At 36.8% G+C, this 13,424-nt stretch overlaps 3 long non-coding RNA genes across 3 annotated transcripts; 2 read left to right on the forward strand and 1 right to left on the reverse strand.

Annotated features, from left to right (window-relative positions):
- The first annotated feature begins 3,328 nt into the window (after positions 1-3,328).
- Positions 3,329-4,289, forward strand: LOC112221131. Its single transcript, XR_002948981.2, has 3 exons — positions 3,329-3,695; positions 3,855-3,971; positions 4,132-4,289. It is a non-coding gene; the product is annotated as an uncharacterized LOC112221131 (long non-coding RNA).
- A 4,761-nt stretch (positions 4,290-9,050) lies between these two features.
- LOC112221130 lies at positions 9,051-10,745 on the forward strand. Its single transcript, XR_002948980.1, has 3 exons — positions 9,051-9,314; positions 9,461-9,513; positions 9,647-10,745. It is a non-coding gene; the product is annotated as an uncharacterized LOC112221130 (long non-coding RNA).
- Positions 10,746-11,737: 992 nt separating this feature from the next.
- Positions 11,738-13,154, reverse strand: LOC121840327. The gene is made up of 4 exons (XR_006079501.1): positions 13,077-13,154; positions 12,806-12,930; positions 12,587-12,645; positions 11,738-12,465 (listed from the first exon to the last, which is right to left on the reverse strand). It is a non-coding gene; the product is annotated as an uncharacterized LOC121840327 (long non-coding RNA).
- Between the last annotated feature and the right edge of the window lie 270 nt (positions 13,155-13,424).

Consider the following 13,424-nt stretch of genomic DNA (forward strand, 5'->3'; position numbering starts at 1 on the left):
CTGCTGGTGAACCATGATGTGCAGGCATAATCAAAGTGACACTGGACTAGCCCACTTGCCAGAGTCTTTAGGGTGTCTTTAGCTAGGTTTCCATCCAATTAGTGACAGATGTTCATGTGAATATTTTACAATCTTCATAAAAACAATATGCCATATGATTTTTTAAATTGACATCCATATGCATTCAGATCCAACCTGGCACAGCCAGCATCATCAATAAATGAGGGATGTTGGCCATATGAGCCACATTTACGTGTCCTTAAAAACAGCCTATAACAAATGACAAAACACTATTCCTTGTGTCCACCTCATTGTTCAGTTGTCAGAGATCTGAGCACTAAATGTATCAGGGCATTGTGTACAAAGGCTTAGGTGTCCACCGTGATATTCATATTTTATATATATACAGTTCAAATCGGAAGTTTACATTCACTTAGGTTGGAGTCATTAAAACTCGTTTTTCATCCACTTCATAAATTTCTTGTTAACAAACTCTAGATTTGGCAAGTTGATTAAGACATTTACATTGTGCATTACACAAGTAATTTTTCCAACAATTGTTTACAGACAGATTATTTCACTTAAAATTCACTGTATCATAATTCCAGTGGGTCAGAAGTTAACATATACTAAGTGGACTGTGCCTTTAAACAGTACACCTCCAATTGACTCAAAGGATGTCAATTATTAGAAGCTTCAAAAAGCATGACATAATTTTCAGGAATTTTCCAAGCTGTTTAAAGGCACAGTCAACTTCGTGTAGTCTGTCTGTAAACAATTGTTGGAAAAATTACTTGTGTCATGCAAAAAGTAGATATCCTAACCGACTTGCCAAAACTATAGTTTGTTAACAAGAAATATGTGGAGTGGTTGAAAAACAAGTTTTAATGACTCCAACCTAAATGTATGTAAACTTCTGACTTCAATTGTATGAAAAAATGAAAAACAGACTATTTTCACGGGATAAGACAAACACACATCCGACTGCTACGCCATCTTGTATTGTGTGTTGAAAGCATGGGGTGCTTCCACACTGGAAGTTCCAGACACTTGTAGAATCCATGCCAAGGCGCATTGAAGCTGTTCTGGTGACTCGTGGTAGCCCAATGCCCTATTAAGACACTTGGTTGGTGTTTCCTTTATTTTGGCAGCTACTTGTGGCAGCTGGTTACATGAACACTGGAACAGCTGGTTAGGGGAAATGTCTCGAGTCACACAAAAGGGAATATAACATTGTGGATAAAGTTCGTAATTACACAATCTCATGTGTACAACATCTTAAGACATGCATCCCTACACTGAGAGCTTTGACATTTCTAAAATGACATATTTGGGTGTTTTTGGAGCCTTTGTTCATGTTTTTTCAGGGCCTCTGTACCACACAATAATGAGGAAGTGATTTGCTATTTGAGGTAAGTTTCTAAAAATTTGAAATGACAAAAAGGTGTCTGGACCCTTCTATAACATGCCATTTACATCAAAAATAGACATTTGGTTGTACAAAATAAATATCAAACCAAATGAAATTGTATAGGTCACATACACATATTTAACAGATGTTGTTGTGGGTGTAGCGCAATGCTTGTAAATGCTTGTATCCTTTAAGACGTTCCTGAGTGGTCCACTGGTTACTGCCTGTTTAGCCTGACACTTGAGAGCTTTCAGGTAATCAACCCAGTCTACCTTAAATGATCCCAAACCACTTCGATATAGGACTTCACAGGGTTGTAGTCAAAACACCTACAAGGGAAACAAGTGCATTTTCAGTCAGATGTTTTCATGACAAAAACAATTCAATGAAACAGGACAAGATAAAAGGCTGGAAATTTATAGCAAATGTACTGTGCAGACAGACAGAAAAAATAAGAAATTCATTGATATAGTTAGTTAGACAAATGTATTTAAGTTTCAAACCACAATGATACAATTATACAAAATACAGATATTTTTAAAACCACATTGAGACCACATTTGAGACAATAAAAACAATCACAGTGAAAAATGGTACAGGCATCACCAAAATACATGACATAATCTATACACATGTATCCATACAACAACAAAAAGTACTGTGGATAGGACAATTAGGCACTTAAAAATAAACTATATATGAGACACCATAGTATACAGTAACATGTAAGCTACGGTGGGGACCTTATGACATAAGGCATGTCAGGTTCACAGAAGAAATGGGTCACGGGTTGGACAACTTTACAGGAAGTATTGAACACTATGTTCCAGCCAATGAGGTATGTTTTCAAGTTTGAATATTTGATCTTTGGTTGTCATTTAAGCACCGACCAAACAAACACCACCTCCCCAAATATTACATACCATGATGTTTAGATTAGGGGTTGCTGTGATTATTCTCAGTGCAGTGTGTAAGTAAAATTTCATCACTGGTAGAATATTAAAAATAGTTTTGTTGTGGTGCTGTGCAATTCAATACAGTTCAAGCTTCTTGAAGGGTAGGATAAATTGACATTTAGAACGTTCAACAACACACATACCATCTAAAAAGAAATTATAACTTGAGTCAGTGCAAATAAACAAAGAAAGAAAAATAAATGTATTTCATCTGGAATGATTTTCACAGACTAGTGTTTTCTCTTGTTTAACATTTGTCCTTGTCTGTGTGACAACTACAGTATCCTTGTGTTTCTGTTTCCATTTGATTTAGATGTTGACCATGTTAACCTGCTAAGTCCAGTGACCACTGTTCAACTTGGTGATCCTGTAACACTGCTATGTGTTTTCCCAGAAGAAGAATTCAGCGATGAGCAAATGCACTGGTACAAGCAAACTGTGGGACGTATTCCACAACATTTCTCATCAATGCTGCAATATTTTACAGAGCCTGTGTTTCACTCTGGATTTAATAATTCACACTTCAATGTAAAATTGGATCAGATGATGTTTTGCCTTAGTATCATGAAGATGATCCCAGAAGATGAAACCACTATTGTGCAATTGGAAGACAGATGACTGTGGAATTTAGAGATGGCACATATCTGTCTTTGACAGGTAAAATCATTTTAATATAAATGTATAAGTTATGTTAATTGGACAATAATTTGTTCAGTAATTAGACAAAATATTTGCTAAGTACATTTGTAATTTCTCAGCCTATGGAAAGATTGCAGTCAAATATGTTTATCTTATACTATTTTAAAGTCTGATAATTGCTCATTATGTTCTGATTAATTTAGGAAATGGTTAGAAGTCTGACTACAAGACAGTGGACCAGCAGCCAGAGTCTGACCCAGTCCAACCAGGAGACTCTTATCTCAATGTTTATCACAACAGTTTTGTTTGTTAAGTTATCAATAGTTATAGATGCTGAGGGTGCTACATACATATGATTCTAGAGAGCCAAACTGCAATAATTGTGTATTCACGTGACACTGACATTTCTTTCATGAAAACAACCCCAATGTGTCAGTCAGAAAAGGTCACACTACCAGACTGTAGAGCAACAGCCAGTGTCTGACCCAGTCCAACCAGAAGTTTCTGTGACTCAACGGTGTACAGTACTCTCTGAGACCTGTACAGGAGAACACAGTGTGCCTACAGACCTGTGTCTACAGCCTCTCCAAGAACAACCTCAGTCTCTCTGATGCTGGGACTTACTACTGCTGTGTCTACATGCGGGGAGATCCTGTTTGGTGAAGGAACAAAACTTAACATCATTAAAGGTACAACTTTTTATTAAATTGATAAAGCAAACATTCAAGCATATTTTATAGATACCATTATTTAGTTTAAATGGGTCAAAGCGAAATAAATTGTGTTATCAACTATGCATGCTTAACATAAAACATTAAAAAAACATGTTAAATGTATTTTCATCCCAGGAAGCACAGTGGATCCCATTGTCCTCAGCTTGGGAGTAGCAGTGGCTGTGTGTGTGATTGTAATTTTCATTCTTGCTTGTACCAAAAACAAGAGACAAACATGTTATCATTGTAAAGGTAAGTCATTTTAGAGATACATATTTATTTGTTCATTTCAAATGTGTTAGCTATGATTATTTAAATGTAAAGTCTCACCTCATTTTCTGATTCAGCGTTGAATGTTATACTGTACATTCCGTCTCCATTTTCATGCTTGGGTTTCTATCTGTTGATACAGCAAGTGTCTCTCAGCATATTCACCATGATGATAACCTCTCATCAGAGCAGTCAAGTGGTCAGGTATGTAACATCTGTATTATCCAGTGTGTGAAAATAAGAGGTACATTACCTGTTACACATGAGTGTGCATATGTAACCGATGTGAAATGGCTAGCTAGTTAGCGGTGGTGCGCGCTAATAGCGTTTCAATCGGTGACATCACTCACTTTGAGACCTTGAAGTAGTAGTTCCCCTTGCTCTGCAAGGGCTGTGGCTTTTGTGGAGCGATGGGTAAAGATGCTTCGAGGGTGACTGTTGATGTGTGCAGAAGATCCCTGGTTCGAGCCCAGGTTTGGGGCGAGGAGAGGGACGGAAGCTATACCGTTACACATATTAGTGTATATGTGTATATTTGTGAATAAATGACAAAGTACAGCAGTAACCAATGAGATGTTGCAGCAGTGTTGTGGGGCTTTAAGACGTTAAATTACCCTCATATTCAATAGCTTATTTATTGTCCAGAAATCTGTAGTGTAACTTCAAATATTTTCTTGAACAATGTCAACATGCTGAAAACATCAGTTTAGTTATTGGGTTTACAAAGTAAAGGCTTTAGAAACGTTTTTTGTTTGATTGAAACATTTTGGTTTTGCATAGCCATAGCTTGTCATTAACTAGTAGGAAAAAATATGTCACTAAGACCGGGGTTCAATCTGATACACATTCAATCTGTGTTATAGCACAGCTGACAAAAAAGCTGCATTGTCGGTGTTCCAGCGCCCTGTGCTAATAATTGAATCCTATACTCAGAATGCACATTTCCCTTGACCATGTTATTCTTAATGTTATTATTTTACTTTTCTGTTGTTGTGCACAATGGAGTTATTATTTACTGTACTCTATTCCTTAAGTGCCAAAGACATCTCTGTTAAATTACCCTGCATTGCATTTCTCTGAGAAGAAAACTAAAAGAGGAAGAAAGAAGAGAGAGACCACAGGAGAGTGTGTACTCTGATGTCAGGTACTCGAACTGGGACTGAACTTTGTTTCAGATACAGCATGGACAAAATTATGTCAGTCAAGCATCAATAAAAAAGCAGTCAAAGCATTTCTGTATGGTTCTCGCTTTGTGCATGGGGGCATTGTCATGCTGAAACAGGAAAGGGACTTCCCCAAACAAAGTTGAAGGACAGAATCATCTGGAATGTCATTGTATTCAGTAATGTTAAGATTTCCCTTCACTGGAACTAAGGGTGCTAGCCCAAACCATGAAAAACAGCCCCATACCATTATTTCTCCTCCACCAAACTTTACAGTTTGCACTATGCATTGGGGCAGGTAGCGTTCTCCTGGCATCCGCCAAACCCAGATTCGTCTGTTGGACGGCCAGATGTTGAAGCGTGATTCATCACTCCAGAGAATGCGTTTCCACTGCTCTAGAGTCCAATGGCGGCGAGCTTTACACCACTCCAGCCGATGCATGGCATTGCGCTTGGTGATCTTAGGCTTGTTTGTGGCTGCTCTGCCATGGAAACCCATTTCATTAAGCTCCCGTTGAACAGTTCTTGTGCTGACTTTGCTTCCAGAGGCAGTTTGGAACTCAGAGGTGAGTGTTGCAACCAAGGACAGACGATTTTTACACGCTATGCTTTTCAGTATTCGGCAGTCCCGTTCTATGACCTTGTGTAGCCTATCACTTTGCAGGCTGAGCCGTTGTTGCTCCTAGATGTTTCCACTTCACAATAACAGCGCTTACACTTGACCGGGGCAGCTCTAGCAGGGCGGAAACTTGATGAACTGACTTGTTGGAAAGGTGGCATTCTATGACAGTGCCACATTGAATGTGACTGAGCTCTTCAGTAAAGCCATTCTGCTGCCAATGTTTGTCTATGGAGATTGCATGGCAGTGTGTCAAATTATAGGTAAAACCATTTTATTCGAATCGTTTTTATGCCACCAAATAAATTCATATTTTTTAAAATAATATCTCTTTAAGGCAATAATGTCACTTAAATAAGTTAATTTAAATAAGAGATTATGCTAAGATCTTACTGAGGAGAGGCAATTAAGATAGGTGGGCTAAGAGGTTGACCTAGTAAACCATGCAAAAGGCATTATGGTCAAATAGAGATAGATGACATAGCTATGGTATCAATTAGTAAGCCTAAAGCATTTAGCCAACAGATTACAGTAAGAGAAGCATTATAGAACTATAGTCCCAGATACATATCACTGGTCTTTTGATTACACTAACTGCTTATTGGTTGGGAATGGAACAGGAAATGTTGAACTTTATTTTTTTTCAACCAATCAGGTAATTCTTAGAATTGAAACCAGCCTATATTTCGCTTTACATTAGTCATTTCACTTGGGGACTGTAGACCAACTGTTGTTACATCAAGATGATCAGAATCAACCTTGTTTGGATGTTAGTCAGTCAAATCTGTAAGTACCAGTTTTTAACCAACGGTTCCATACTGTACTGTCTTACTGGAGAGAAACATTTCAAACGGATCATATAATGATGTCTGATTGAAAAGTTATGTCTTCAGATTCAATATGATGCAATTACGATGGCAATATATTTGTGGGCAATTCAAGTGCAAAGATTAGATCACAATATTTATAATGTATATATATATATATATATATATATATATATATATATATATATGATATATATATTTTAAACTAATTGTCTGAATGAATGGATAACATAGCTGAAAAAATGATTTCTTTCAATTTTTGTGTAGTCCTGATTCACTCTGCAAATTCCACTGACCACAACTCAGCTCGGAGAGTCTGTATCTCTTCCATGTTTCTTCTCAGAGACAATTGATTATTTCCAATGGCTGTACTGGTACAAGCAAACTGCTGGTCAAATGCCCCAAGTTGTGGCAACTGTAGAAAAGAGAAAATCAGCTGATTTTGTTCTTAATGGAGAGTTTAATGACATATGTTTCACAATGGAGAAAGTAAAAGTTGGATATCTTCTCATCATCAACAATATCAGCAGATCAGATGAGGCAGCATACTTCTGTGGAATAGGAACAGTGTATGAGATGAAGTTTAGAAATGGAACATGTTTGGCTGTAAAAGGTAATTTATTTCAGTAATATGATTTCTCAATGTTTATCACAACAGTTTTGTTAAGTTATCCATCGTTACAGATGCTGAGGTTGCTGCATACATATGATTCTAGAAAGCCAAACTGCAATAATTGTGTATTCACGTGACACTGACATTTCTTTAATGAAAACAACATCAATTAGGTGTCAGTCAGAAAAGGTCACAATACCAGACTGTAGAGCAACAGCCAGTGTCTGACCCAGTCCATACAGAAGACTATGTGACTCTACAGTGTACAGTACTCTCTGAGACCTGTACAGGAGAACACAGTGTGTACTGGTTCAGAGCCGGATCAGGAGAATCCAATCCAGGAGTCATTTACACCCCTGGGAACAGGAGTGATGACTGTGAGAAGAGCCCTGAGACTCCATCTCCTACACAGACCTGTGTCTACAGCCTCTCCAAGAACAACCTCAGTCTCTCTGATGCTGGGACTTACTACTGTGCTGTGGCCACATGTGGGGAGATCCTGTTTGGCAATGGAACTAACCTAAATATTGGTGGGTAATGAATATTATGAGTTGTAGTGTAGAAAGTAGGACTATTTAAGTGGTGCATATAGCACAGGGGTTGAAGTACATTTTGCTATGACAATATTCTCATCATTGACCAGAAAATAATGTTATATACTATATATTAAAAAAATGCTAAAAACAAAATACAATCTATTGATAGCTAAACTTAACTTTAAACACAAGCTATTTAATCAAATATCTCCTTCAATATGTGGCTTCAGTCAATCAATGTATTTAATATGATAATAATAATAAGTTATTTAGCTTGTAATCAAACAAACATTCAACACAACAAATTTAAATTGAGATGATGGGGATGGAGATTGAATGTCTATAGTTAGCTGGGGAGTGGGAGTTGAGTCAATTTGGGTTGGAAAGGCCGTATAGTTTGAGCAGAGGGGGCATCGATGGTACAGAAAGAGAGAGACACAGACAATCTGACAAACAGGCCAGTAGCTCTTCATCGGAGCACCACACCTGCTTCTCCTGCATTCAGTTCCTCCATAGAAGCCGCTCCTTTCTGTCGGTACTGGTTCTCCATTACAAAAAATGTAGCAACCACCTGGGTGATGCCATGGCTGCTGAAAAGTGCTGGAAATGCCACCAAACATCAACGGTGGTTAGGAACAGTCCCTGATCCTCTTCTGCCATCTCCAGACACGGATTTCAGTCCTTGTTATCTTTTGGTAGGCCGTCATTGTAAATAAAAATTTGTTCTTAATTACTTACTAAATAAAAGGTAAAAAAAAATAAAAAAAATAATAACAGAACATTCAAAACCAAAACTTTATTTAAAACAATACAACAAGAAAACACTTTAAAATAAAGAAAATATGTACAATATTTACAGAGCTCTATGCCTAGACAACCTCATGACGCCATAGTCGATATGGAGGAGACTAATTTTGAGGGTGCTATATATATCGTACTAACTATTTTATTTTAATATATGGGTGGTATATGTCTCTTACTCTTTATGTTAATATAAGGGTGGTATATATATATATATCTTACTATTTAATTTTTTATACAAGGTTGGTATATATCTATCTTGCTATTTTTTTAAATATAAAGGGTGGTATATATCTCTCTTACTATTTTATTTTAATATAAAGGGTGGTATATATCTATCTTACTATTTTATTTTAATATAAAGGGTGGTATATATCTATCTTGCTATTTTATTTTAATATAAAGGGTGGTATATATCTATCTTACTATTTTATTTTAATATAAAGGGTGGTATATATCTATCTTACTATTTTATTTTAATATAAAGGGTGGTATATATCTATCTTACTATTTTATTTTAATAGAAGGGTGGTATGTATTTCTCTTACTATTTTAGTCTAATATAAAGGTGACATAAATCTCCTAATGTTTTACTTTAACATAAGGGTATATATTTGTATCTATTTATTACATTTTTTCTTCCTTTTAGGAAGATTGATGGATCATGTTGTCATTGGACTGGGAGTGACATCAGTTTTCTGTGTGATTGTAATCATTATCCTCATCTTCACCAGAAATACAAAGCCAATTTGTGAACATTATCAAGGTGAGTTCTTTGTTATTACAAACTGTAGATGAACACCTAAAACATTTAAAGATTAATACCTAATACTTGTCACCAACTATTGTGCCTCTGTCTTCTACCAATCTTGACTTCTGTCATGTTGATGCTGTTTTTATTCACGTTAACAGTGAGTTTTGCACAGCATATTGGACTTGACAACACAACTACCGAATGTGATCAGGTATATAAATGCAATTGTTATAATTTTGGCCTGTTTGTAGAATATGTTTAATATGATACTAGACACTCCAGTTACCTGACAATTATTATTATGACTATATTTATTAATAAAAAAACATTATGATGATTCACAGGATCAAGATGGAGTTACGTTGAATTATGCTGCATTGAATTTCTCTGAGAGGAAAACTAAAACAGGAAGAAAGAAGAGAGACACCACAGGAGACTGTGTACTCGGATGTCAGGTGTTCAGACTGGGACTGAACGTTGTTTATGAGCAGAGGAATGGATGTAGTTTGGTCAAGAAACTCTTGTTAATATAGATGTACAGTATATAATGTATTCAGACAGTCATGACATTTGATACACTATAATGTATCATAGAATAAGCTTGTTCTTCTAGGAGTGTTCTCTATCAGAGCACCACTGTTATGGAGCGGCTTGTCCTGTGAGTTAGAGGGCCAGAAACCATTGAGGTCTTTAAATCATGCCAGAAAATCTACCTTTTTAGCTTGGTCTTTAATCTTAATCTGTGATTGTATTGTTATTTTAGACTTCCTTATTGATTCTATATTATTCTCTTGTATCATATCTCTTGTATCTCAGCCTTTTGTTTAGACATACTGTTTAACTGTGAGCCAACTCAGTGGCCTTGTGCTTATTGTCCACCGTGAGAAGAGAAGGTTGAGGGTTTGATCCCTGGTCAAGTCACACCAATTACTCTAAAAATGGGAACGAATGCCTCTCTGCTTGGCACTCAGTATAAAGGAGATGGATTGGGTTAAGTGTCCTGTCCAGGAGGTGTACTTGTACATCAAGCTGCTTTCCGCTATTGAATATTGAACCTATGAGCAGTTCTGGCTCGGATGAGGATTTCTTACTTAATTACTTTTCTACGGTAAAGTTTGTTGCAATTGAACTGTATTTCAAATACAATTAGAGTTGATCAGCCCCCATTTTAAGTCATTTTTCTCTATTTGAAATAATGTATAATTGTATTATGGTTCTATTTGGATTGTTTTAATCCTTTTTCCAAAATGTATAATTGTTGTGATATTTACTGTAACCCATGAAACAAACAATAAGATAGCATACCTTCTTAAACATTGTATATAATGTAGGTTAATTACATTTTACTGTATTTCTTGAGTTCCAACAGCATGTTTATGTCACGTTGGAATGAAGAGATTCGGGAGACAGGCGCAGGAATACATAATAGTTTTTTTTAATCAGAGGTGTGGACTCGAGTCACATGACTTGGACCCGAGTCAGACTTGAGTCACAAATATGATGATTTGCAACTCGACTTTGACTTTAACACCAATGATTCGTGACTTAACTTGGACTTGAGCCCTTTGACTTGAACTGACTTGATACCCTCCACAAGCCCAACTATAAAAAATGATGCTAATAAAAAGTGTGCAGCGCATCAACTCTTCATTTAACGGATAACAGTTTGAATCGGACAGCAGCCAATCAAATTGTGCAAGCTGAGAAAAAGTTGCACGTGGCAATGCAAAGGAATGTCAGTGGGTGAATTCAGTCGGAAATTATTATTTTCGGATATGAAGACTATACTATAGTCAACAAAAAACAGATTGCAACTAGCAAAACATGCGGGAAGAAAATTAGACGGAGACGCAACATCTTCCAACTTGGTTCGACATTTGAAGCTGCACAAAGAACGGTAAGTCGTTGCTAATATAGCCGACAGCTATATATAACTTTGCTTGTATAGCATGTAGGCTAAGTAACATTAAGTCAATGAGCCTCCACACAGTCAGTCAGTCCGGGAACGTGATCATTACACCCAAGATTGAGCTACCACTGGCTAGGCAGTTTGTAGCCTAAATCCTGCCTGATGTTACTGCTGATGTTACTGCGAAAGTCAATCGCTATGGTGCAGTCTTTCTCATGGCTACCCATGTATTTCCATGGAAATATGTTTATTTGGAAAGTAATAAATATATTTTTTAAGCATTCATGATTTGCGTAAATGTAGTATACTATTACTCGTTAAAAATATTAAATGGTATTACATTGTGTTTGAGTGCATTATGACTTGCTTAGGACTCGAAACTCAATGTTTCGAGTCTTGCCTGTCTTGACTTGGGACTTGAGTGCTAAGACGTGATACTTACTTGTGACTTGTAAAACAATGACTTGGTCCCACCTCTGGTTTTTATTGTACCCAAATTACGGCATACCGTGTAAAGGCATGGGGATGAAGACTAAACAAACAATAAAGAAAACAAAGGGTAGAAACCCAAACAAAAGAGCGAGGAGTACCTCGAGTAAATAACACAAGCGCACACTGATTAACACACAGGACGAGACCCGTAATCATCTGCGCACGAAAGCCAAAACACACATAGAACAGGTACTCACAAGAAACAACGGACATTTGAACAATAATTGACCGCCCAATGGAAACCAAAGACACACTTATGCAAGCACTAATCAGTAGGAATAGGGGACAGGTGTGCGTAATGAAAGTTCCGGAGAGATCCGTGACAGTTTATAGCTATAATGTACCAGAATTTAGGTACCTGTAGGTCTATATCGAATCATCTAACCAACTTTATCGTCTGATTCATCACATTATTTAGAATGGAGCTTTTAATAATGGTACAAAGGTTGATTTACACAACTGTCATCAAAGATCTTCTCTTTGAAATGGATTACTAATTAAACATACTTGCATTTACACTTAATTTCTGAAATAATCAAAGAAACAAAATAGCACAACTCTGGGAATTACACCCCTTTAAACTATAGAAAACAAACTGTGATCCATGTCTGTAAAAAAAGATTTGCTTGTTTCTGTGATGTTGCAACTTCCAATAGTGGAACAACAGGATACTCCCCAATTCTTTCATTTATTTCTCCTGGTTCCAGTTGTCTTGGTGGTAAAGGTCACTCCAGTGTATTGTAGCCGGTCACCACTGAATCCCTGGGCAGAAACATGGAGAAAAAAACAATTCCTAAGATAAGTGAATAATGTCCAAAAGACTTGATGTTGATCATTAAGTAAGATAGTTGTCACATACTTTTTTGTAAGCTAGTATTTGTACCTGTTGACCCAACTGGTCAGCACTGAGAATGCCATCACAGATTTGTTGAGATGTGCCATCTGTTTCCATTGCAGAGTTAATTGAAATTATTAGAAAATATATTTTTTTAAATCATAAAATTAACAACATAGTGTGATTTATCCAGACACAGCTGGATTAGTAAAAGTGCACATGAGAGAAAAAAGTACCAAGAATGGAGTCTGCATAACAGTATGGTACCTGCATGACGGTATGGTGCCTGCATAACGGTATGGTGCCTGCATACCACTATGGTGCCTGCATACCACCAATTTGAACCCCCGGAACTTGAATATGCCGCTGAACATTGTTGCATTTTGACACACCTGAAAATGCAAAACAGATAGAAAAGTGTAGGTTAATCAGAAGAACTAGGACAATGACTAACGAAAGCTCAACAGTATCAGAAACTACATAAAAACAATTCCCCCCTCTAATTCTTACAAGTTAAGGTAGGAATTGCAAAACTTACATATTGTACTGAATATTACCACAACAACCCCAAATCTGATCATCATGGTGTGTAGCTCCAACTTCAGGTTAGTCCTCTGACTGGATAAACACTTGAAATAAGTATGTACCAATATGCAGGTCTGAAGTCAAAGACCAACCTGATAGGCTGGTGTAAAAAACACAACACTTCCTGTTACATTTCCGAACTAGCAACAGTATTTTTGATTACACAAACACCTACAGTGTTTCATTTGGGCCATTATTCTGGTATTTGCTAAAGTATCTGCACTTTTCAATGTATCTACATATAGAGGCCTGCAACTCTTTCCTGAACTGCTTTACAAGAGGGTAATGCCAAATAGGCTTC

The sequence above is a fragment of the Oncorhynchus tshawytscha genome, linkage group LG21, assembly GCF_018296145.1.
Source record: "Oncorhynchus tshawytscha isolate Ot180627B linkage group LG21, Otsh_v2.0, whole genome shotgun sequence".
In the NCBI taxonomy this organism is placed as follows: domain Eukaryota; kingdom Metazoa; phylum Chordata; class Actinopteri; order Salmoniformes; family Salmonidae; genus Oncorhynchus; species Oncorhynchus tshawytscha.